General features: G+C 36.8%; 1 long non-coding RNA gene across 1 annotated transcript; it reads left to right on the top strand.

Moving 5' to 3' along the window:
- The first annotated feature begins 225 nt into the window (after positions 1 to 225).
- On the top strand, positions 226 to 7,685 carry LOC123591653. Its single transcript, XR_006709443.1, has 4 exons — positions 226 to 712; positions 837 to 1,002; positions 6,692 to 6,733; positions 7,456 to 7,685. It is a non-coding gene; the product is annotated as an uncharacterized LOC123591653 (long non-coding RNA).
- Positions 7,686 to 10,159: the final 2,474 nt, after the last annotated feature.

Here is a 10,159-nt window from a genome sequence, read left to right as displayed (position 1 = left end):
GATACTGAGTAAAATAAATCAGTGAAAGACAAACCGTATGATTTCATTATACGTGAAATCTAAAAAACAAAACAAATTAACAAGCAAAGCAGAAACAGACCCATAAATACAGAGACAAGTTGGTGATTGACAGAGGGGAGGAGAGTAGGATAGGCAAAATGGGTGAGGGGGATTAGGAGGTACAGGTTTCCAGTTATGGAATGAATAAGTCATAGGGATAAGAAGTACAGCATAGGGGATATAGTCAGTGATATTTTAATAGTCTTGTATGGTGACAGATGGTAGCTGCACTCATGGGGAGCATAGTACATAGAGTTGTGGAACCAATATGCTGTACACCTGAAACTTATGTAACATTATGTGTCAACTATACCTCAATAAAAAAAAAATAGAATTTGTAAATAAGAAGAAAAATAAATAAAATTAACTGCTACTAAGAAAACAACAAAGGTTCACACCTTAGGATAGTTTTCTTGAAACATTTTCCAAAACATCACAATTCCTAAATTGAGAACCATAGTGTAAATCTACCTCAAATTTGACTAAATATCTAGAAGCAATGATTTTCTCTTTGTTCACACTCGTGTAGGGGTTTTTTAATTTAGATGTCATTAACATTCAGATTTTAAATTTGATAGACATAAGCTATAAAGACAGCCCACCTGTAGAGATGTGACCAAAATGGGATTCTTACTGCACACACTCATTCCAGGTAAACCTAAAGTTGATTTGTTTTGTTTTGCTTTGTTTTGTTTTGTTTTGTTTTGTTTTGTTTTGATACTGGTAAGAAGTTCGTGTTTTACATTAGTAATTTTTGCCTTTCTCTCTCTCTCCAGAACACAAGAGAATTTCAGCTTGTTCTCAAAGAATACCAAAATAGTCTGAGAGAAAGAAAGAAAGAAAGAAAGAAAGAAAGAAAGAAAGAAAGAAAGAAAGAAAGGCTCTTAAGCTCTCCTAAGCACATAATCAGATCTTTCCGTCTCTTATGGGGACTATTGTTTGGTAAATTGTGTTTTATGTTCCAAAAGAGCAAAGTGGCAGTATTCTAGTACACTTACAGTTTTACAACAAAGTCCTGTAAAATTTCATGTTCTCATTTTTAAATATGTGGGCTCTTAAGGGCAGTCTTATGGATAAGTGATAAAGAAATGTGGTGATTACATACCTGACACCTTTTGTATTTGAATTTGATCATTTGATTCATGAAAAAAACCTCAAGCTTGATTTTCAGGTCATTTTGATAGCCTTGTCTTGATAGCATTTCGTTGCTTGTGAGCTTTGCATTCTGCTTTTTATTTGTTGGTTTTACTTTTCAGTGAAATGAGTTGGTAGTTCTAATGGTATCTATGCTTTAGATAAGTAAAAAATAAAGAGAGAAGGCTTCTTAGACTTCTTAATCACATTAATATCCTCTGATAAAAATGACAGGCCTGAATAGAAGAGACAGTTGTGAATTTAGAATTTTTCTTCTTTTGATTCATTCTGTAAGTTACAAGAAACACATGAAACAAAAAATTCTGAGAACTAACGTTTAAGCTCAACTGTTAAAAACTAAGAAAAATTATGAGTTAAAAACTGGGTGTCAGTCACTGAGTATGCCAAGCAAACTTATTTCTTGCTCTTTTAACTACTTTTTCAAACAGGTTAAAAACTGATAAGAAGCTCTTGGGAAACTCTTATCAGTCATTGCAAAAAATAGGTTAACCCATCCTAATCTGGCAAAGACTTAAAAGGCCTACATTCCTAAAAGCATTAGGGGATTTTTTTTTTTCTGCTTGCTAAGTATGCTGTATGAGAATCATTTTTTGTGACAACAAATTCAGAGTTAAAATATCTTTTTATTCATGTGATATGCTCTATGAGTGCATTTGTAGCCTATAAATGAGATGGTTGCTTAAGCTGACACTGCAAAACATTGCAGGAAGTGTTGATTAAAATATGCACATTTGTTCTGAGTTTGTGAATTCCAAGCAGGTTTGCTAATGGAGAAGCAGTGCCTTTTTCACAACTCTTCAGCTCTAGACCATGGCCACCTATGTGTGTTTCCTATATGGTGACTGCTGTTAATATTTTGTGTATATCCTTCCTGCCTTTTCTTCTCTTCATATACATTTTTTTACTTTGCAAAGTTAATCTCATTGTGTACTTGCTGTTTTATTACTTTTTTCACTAATGGTGTGTTATTAATTTTTTGAAAAATATATTCAACCTTGTAAGACAATCTATCACCTAGCTATAACATCATTTATTAAACTACTTTCCTATTCATATGTGGAATTTAAGAAACAAAACAGTTGAACATAGGAGGAAAAAGGAGAGAGAGAGGCAAACCATAAAGCAGACTTTTAACTATGGAGAACCAACTGAGGGCTGCTGGAGGGGTGGTGTGTGGGAAAGATGGGTTAAGTGGGTGATGGGGATTAAGTGGGGCAGCTGTGAAGAGCACTGGGTGTTGCATGTAAGTGATGAATCACTAACTCCTACACCTGAAACTAATATTACACTGTATGTTAACTAACTGGAATTTGAATAAAAACTTGGGGAAAAAACCCTACTTTTCTATTGTTAGATACTTAGACTATGTCCTATTCTTACCTATTATACATACTGTTGTAACTAGAATCCTTGAACTTAAATCTTTAGGCACATCCTAATTGTTTCCTACAGATAAATTCCCAAAAATAATATTTTTGGACAAAAAGGCAAATATTTTAAATGATCACCACCCTAAGATAGCACCCTAAGATAGTTTGATGCATATTTTTACAATCTTTTTAGAATAAAACAATATTTATGGGCTTGAATGTATGTATACATACAGGAAACCTAGATAGGAGTCTATAAGCAGTAATACAGGAGACAAATGAGAGTAGCTTGCAGCAGGGCTCAGTGGTAGGGGTAGTGAATGGTGGTCAGATTATGGATATATATATATATATTTTTAATTTTTATTTTATTTTTTTAATTTTAGATCCAAGTTAGTTAGCATATAGTGCAACAATGATTTCAGGAGTAGATTCCTTAATGTCCTTTACCCATTTAGCCCATCCCCCCTCCCACAACCCCTCCAGTAACCCTCTGTTTGTTGTTGGATATATATATATATATATATATATATATATATATATATATATATATTTAGGAAGACCAATTGGATGTAGAGTATGAGAGAAAGAAATGCGTGCAGACTTATTCCCAAGTTTTGGAGGGCTGAGCAATTGGAAGGATGACATTGACATCAAGTGGCAGGGGAAATTCTGTAGGTGGAGCAGACTGAGGGAGAGGAAAGAGCAGGGTTCAGCTAGGAGGGAGTGAGAGTGGGATGTCTATTAGGTATCCAAGTAGGGATGGCCAATAAGCTATTAAATATATGAGGCTAGAGTTCTGCAGTGAGCAGGTATGGGAAATATAAATTTGGGCACCATTGGCATACAGATATTTGAAGCCAGGAGACTGGGTGAGATTACCAAGGGAGTGAGTACAGACAAAGAGAAGAGTTCGGACCAGGGAGGAGAGCATTCTGATGTGAAAAGCACTTACTATGCACCAGGCACTCTTCTATGTGATTTGCATAGATTATAGGTTGACTCATTTAATCTCCAAAGCAACTCAATGAAGCGGTACTATTATTAACCCCATTTTACAGAGGAGGAATCTGAGGCACAGAAAGCTTCAGTCAGTAAATCAATAACTATTTTATGATATTAAATTATGAAATAAGTTATAACTCCCTTTTAAAATAATGCAAACTCATTCTGAAATAAATCATGTAAACTTTTTCTGCACAGGCTTTATCCATCATGTCTCAAAAATCACAGTTATACATTCCAGTTATACTTTAATAAATCAGCATGACTAATCTGTTCAAGGGTGCTTTTCTTTTCAGCTGACAGCACATTCTAGAAGGAATCCTGAGGAGACACTGAAAAAGGAAAAAGAGCTTATTTTCAAAAAGGAGATAAGGAGAGCCATTTTTAGAGTTTAATGTTTCTTAAAGACGTTGTGTTTATTTGCTTTCATGACTCTCTTCCTCAAGAACCATGTATTGTCTAATTATATTTAAGGATGGGAGAAGCAAGTTAATAAAGGGGAATTATCATCACTCCTACCCGTCTCACCCTATACCATATTCAGCGTATCTCAACAGGGAGGTTTCTAAGGCTATTCTTCACCTGTAACAGAAATATGCAATACACTGAAAACTATAGAAAGCTTATGAAAGAAATTGAAGAAGACACAAAAAAATGGAAAAAGATTGCATGCTCCTGGATAGGAAGAACAAATATTGTTAAAATGTTGATACTACCCAAAGCAATCTACATATTCAATGCAATCCCTATCAAAATAACACCAGCATTCTTCATAGAGATAGAACAAATAATCCTAAAATTTGTATGGAACCAGAAAAGACCCCGAATAGCGAAAGTGATCTTGAAAAAGAAAGCAAAAGCAGGAGGCATCACAATCCCAGACTTCAAACTATACTACAAAGCTGTAATCATCAAGGCAGTATGGTACTGGCACAAGAACAGACACTCAGATCAATGGAACAGAATAGAGAACCCAGAAATGGACCCACAAACGTTTGGCCAACTAATCTCTGACAAAGCAGGAAAGAATATACAATGGAATAAAGACAGTCTCTTCAGCAAGTGGTGCTGGGAAAACTGGACAGTGACATGCAGAAGAATGAACCTGGACCACTTTCTTACACCATACACAAAAATAAACTCAAAATGGATGAAAGACCTCAATGTAAGACAGGAAGCCATCAAAATCCTCGAGGAGAAAACAAGCAAAAACCTCTTTGATCTTGGCCGCAGCAACTTCTCACTCAACACGTCTCCAGAGGCAAGGGAAACAAAAGCAAAAATGAACTACTGGAACCTCATCAAAATAAAAAGCTTCTGCACAGCAAAGGAAACAATCAGCAAAACTAAAAGGCAACCGACAGAATGGGAGAAGATATTTGCAAATGACATAGCAGATAAAGGGTTAGTATCCAAAATCTATAAGGAACTTATCAAACTCAACACCGAAAAAACAAAGAATCCAGTGAAGAAATGGGCAAAAAACATGAATAGACACTTCTCCAAAGAAGACTTCCAGATGGCCAACCAACCCATGACAAAATGCTCCACATCACTCATCATCAGGGAAATACAAATCAAAACCACCATGAGATACCACCTTACACCTGTCAGAATGGCTAACATTAACAATTCAGGCAACAACAGATGTTGACAAGGATGCGGAGAAAGAGGATCTCTTTTGCACTGTTGGTGGGAATGCAAGCTGGTGCAGTCACTCTGGAAAACAGTATGGAGGTTCCTCAAAAAACTAAAAATAGCACTACCCTACGACCCAGCAATTGCTCTACTAGGCATTTATCCAAGGGATACAGGTGTGCTGTTTCGAAGGGACACATGCACCCTCATGTTTATAGCAGCACTATCAACAATAGCCAAAGTATGGAAAGAGCCCAAATGTCCATCGATGGATGAATGGATAAAGAAGGTGTGGTATATATATACAATGGAGTGTTACTCGGCAATCAAAAAGAATGAAATCTTGCCATTTGCAACTACATGGATGGAATTGGAGGGTATTATGCTAAGTGAAATTAGTCAGAGAAAGACAAAAATCATATGACTTCACTCCTATGAGGACTTGAAGAGACAAAACAGATGAACATAAGGGAAGGGAAAACAAAAATAATATAAAAACAGGGAGAGGGACAAAATATAAGAGACTCATAAATATGGAGAACAAACTGAGGGTTACTGGAGGGGGGGGGGATGGGCTAATTGGGTAAGGGACACTAAGGAATCTACTCCTGAAATCATTGTTGCGCTATATACTAACTAATTTGGATGTAAATTTTAAAAAAGTAAAAAATAAAACAAGTTAAAAAAAAAAATGGAATGTGCATAAGACAGGGAAAGACAATAGTCACCATCTGGGTTAATCATTGTAGAAGGCTTCCAGACAAAAATATTTCAAATTGTCCCCTTGGTACCCTGGAGATTTTTACATCTTGGGACAAGTGTGCAGATGAATGAACTTGCAGTGTGCTTTTCTACCTTCTCCTCTTCCGTGAGAACAGAGTCACTGTGAAAGGGGAGGTGGGCAGGAGAACTTGCAAAATGTTTTTTTTCAGATAAATTTTAGGATAAAGGACAACTGGAAGTTGAGGATCTGGAAATAACAATTTTCCTGCCAACAGTGTTCCTTGAAAAGTATTCACAAACTTTTGGGGGTTCCTATAACTCAGGTTGAAGACTACTTTCTTAAATAATTTGAATAGGGAAGAAAAAAAGGGAGATCTTAAAACACCAAGTAACTACAGAGATATTCCTTTATGAGCCCAAAATATGAAAGGATAGATAGATGTGTACATTTACATAAATACTAGAGAGCAGCATTAACCTTGACTAATAATATCAGGGAAAGCAGAATCCAGAAGGAACTTAGAGATGTGAAAAATAGTTAAAAAAAAAAAAAGGGGGGGAAAAAAAAGGGTGGGCGTGGGGGTGGGGAGTGCCCTTTTAAGGTCATGTTCATGGCAAGAACAAAACCGTAAAGACTCTGGGGAAAATGATGTAATGTTTAAAAGATAACAGAGAAAGCAGAACTAACCAAAGTCTCTTTTTCTCCATTCTTCTCTCAATAACTACCTTCAAATGAAAAGGGTAAAAGAATAATGGTAGGAGGAAACATAAATTCAAGGAAGGTAAGAAGCAAATTTAATTCTTTTAATGAATTTTTTTTATGCCCAGATAAATTGTATCCTGGGATATTTAAAGGACTTGTAGTTGTAATCATGTAACCACAGTTAACAATCATAGAAAATAATTTTATAAACATAGTCTGCATAGATTCATTAGGAATCAATGCTGTCAGGGGTGCCTGGGTGGCTCAGTCAGTTGAGTGTCTGACTCTTGGTTTCCTTTTGGGTAGTGATCTCACAGTTTCATGGGTTCAAGCCCTGCGTCGGGCTCTGTAGTGACAGCGTGGGGCCTGCTTGCGATTCTCTCTCTCCCTTGCTTTCTACCCACCCACCCCCCACTCATGCTCTCTGTGACTCTCTCAAAATAAAGAAATGTATTTTTAAATTTTAATTTTCAAACTTAAAAAAATTAAAAATGAATCAACACTGTCAAACTAACCTTACATCTAAGAACTTATTATTCAACTTAAGACCTAGTGTTTGTATCTTTTTCATTTAACATTATATTGGAGTATTTCTCTAATATTTTTCATGAAATAGTCTTCTGTACTATAATTTTAGATAGCTAAAATGAGTGCTCAAAGTATGAATATACCCTAAATTGTTTAATCAATCCACCATGGTCAAGTTTAGACAATTTCATATTTTTGGCTTTTAAAAACCATGCTAAGGTTAAGATCATTTTGCATAAAACTTTATAAATCACTATTTTTTTTTAATTTTAGGTTGAATTCCCACAAGGAGAATAAATGAATCAATGGCATCACATTTCAAAGAAATTTTAATAAGTATCACCAAAACTGCCTCCAGAAGGAAATACCTGTTTATATTCTCAACAACAATATATGAATGACTGGTTTTCTAACCCTTATAATTACTGGAAGATTTTGGTAGAAAAACTTTATACTTGTGTTTTTTTATTGTGGTAAAATGCATACAACATACAATTCACCATTTTAACCACTTTTTAAAAAGATTTTTTAATGTTTTTAATTTATTTTAGGGGGGGTGGGAAGGGGCAGAAAGAGACGGAGAGAGGGATATCCCAAGCAGGCTCTGTGCTGTCAGTGCAGACCCCAACATGGGGCTTGAATCCACAAACCGTGAGATAATAACCTGAGCTGAATCAAGAGTTGGAGGTTTAACTGACTGAACCCCCGAACACCCCTACCATTTTAACCACTTTTAAGTACACAATTCAGGAGCATTAAATATATTCGTAACATGCAACCATCACCACTATTTCCAGAACTTTTCATCATCCCAAACAGATACCAAACCTGTTAAACAAAAACTTAAAAATGTATATTAAAATATATTACCAGGTGCATGGGTGGGCTCAGTCAGTTAAGCTTCTGACTTCAGCTCAGGTCATGATCTGTTTGTGAGTTTGAGCCCTGCATTGGGCTCTGTGCTGACAGCTCAGAGCCTGGAGCTGCTTCGGATTCTGCATCTCTCTCTCCCCTCTCTCTGTCTCTATCTGCCCCTCCCCTGCTCATATTCTGTCTCTCTCTCTCTCTCTCTCTCTCAAAAATAAGCGTTAAAAAGTATATTACCATTCTCTTGCTTTATGTTATTAAATCCCATCAGCAATACTCTTCCCCCTTCCTAATATCTTAGAATTCTTCTGTATTAGTCAGAATAGGACAGGCTGTACCATGGTAACACATAACCCCCAAATCCTGTGGCTAACAGATTCAGTTCTCACTCAAGTTACATAGTCTACACCGGCCAGTGAGTGTACTTGCTTCTCAGTCTTTAGAGGCTCAGGCTAAGGGAGACCCAATCATGTCATGGCTTCAGAGTTTGGAACATGAGGCCTTCAAGGTTACCAAGGCAGGGCAAGGAAGTGCTGTAGAGCCTTGAACCAGCAATCAAATGCTTCAGCCTGGAAATGGCACATGCCACTTGTAAGAACTTTGTTAGAACTGGTAACACGGTGGAGGGGGACACATACATTCCTTCCTTGTTATCTGAAAGAGAGGAGAACTGGGTGTGTGGTCTCTACATCTTCATCTGTACCCTCCCTGATACAAAATTGGCTTCATTTAACTATTTGCATTTTTTTCCTATTAGTGAAGCCCACACGTTAACGTTTCACTTTATGTAATGCCACAAGAAATCCTGGAATAAGTGAAAACAGTTAATTTAGAAGAATAGTAATTTGATCTAAGTGACAAGTCACATATCACAGAGTAATATATAAACACTGCTGTGGCTGACATGTTAAATTGCCATCTTTGGGCCCAGTTTTCTTCATAAATTCTAAATAAAAAAATTGAGTTTATTTATTTATTTTGAGAGAGAGAGAGACAGTATGAATGGGGGAGGGGTAAAGACAGAGGGTGAGAGGGAAAGAGAGCATCTCAAGCAGGCTCTGCACTGTCAGTGCAGACCCTGATGCCAGGCTTGAACCCATGAAACTGTGAGATCATGACCTGAGCCAAAACCAAGAGTCAGACGCTTAACAGACTGAGCCACCCAGGTGCCCCAACAAATTATAACTTTTGAAGTACATGCTGAACTTTTTAGTAGCACTGGGCCCTCTGGTTTTCATGTGGTTAGGCATGTCATTGTGGACGCACCATGGAGGATGATAAATATTGACCAACACTTGACAAGTTCATTAGCAACTTTTTTAAGAAATGGGAAATCAGTACTTGATTTCTCATTAAACATGCATTCTTTCTTTCAGCTCATTCCTGCCAAAAGTTATCTTTTGTACAAAAAAAAAAAAAAAAAGTTACCAATCAGTAAAGTACTTACATAGTCATACATTTGTACAGCACAATAAAGGACAAATGACTGTAGGTGTGGAGTTTGGATTACTCTATGTTCGATAGTAGCTCTACTCACCCTCATTTTCTTTTATACCTTACACTCAACCTGTAAGTGTTTATGCTTCATGTTGACTCCTATAGCCAGACAACTTCATTCATCTTGCAGGTTACTGCATGGGCCATTCTACTGACACATCAAATAGCCAACAAGAGTAGCAGTGTAAAACCACTTCTCCTATGGCCACTGGAAGGAGTAACTGTCCCCACCTGATCATATTCCTGGGGGTTTCATTGTACCCACACATGCCCTTTATGTGGTTCTTGAAAGTGTGTTGGTTACACTGCTTCTGGAAAGGTCAGTAAAAGGTACGTTATCCTTAGTCACCTTTCAGGTTTTCTACTTGTCAAAGTAAGAACTCTGTTCACTGCTTATGTGTCTCATGTACTACTAGATGAGACCATGGCTGGAGACTAAATACAGGGTAGAGGTCCAGGAATCCATCTTGGCTTAGTTTTTTAAAAAATCTTTTCAATGCAATTATTTATAGTAAAACTCCATTTAAAAATGACACATCTGGGGCACTGAGGTGGCTCAGTAAGTTGAGCATCTGACTCGATTTCAGCTCAGGTCATGATCTCACAGTTGTGA

Source organism: Leopardus geoffroyi, chromosome B1, assembly GCF_018350155.1.
Source record: "Leopardus geoffroyi isolate Oge1 chromosome B1, O.geoffroyi_Oge1_pat1.0, whole genome shotgun sequence".
NCBI classification, from domain to species: Eukaryota; Metazoa; Chordata; class Mammalia; order Carnivora; family Felidae; genus Leopardus; species Leopardus geoffroyi.
The sequence above is the reverse complement of the archived record's forward strand: the minus strand, read 5'-3'. Positions and strand labels throughout refer to the sequence as shown.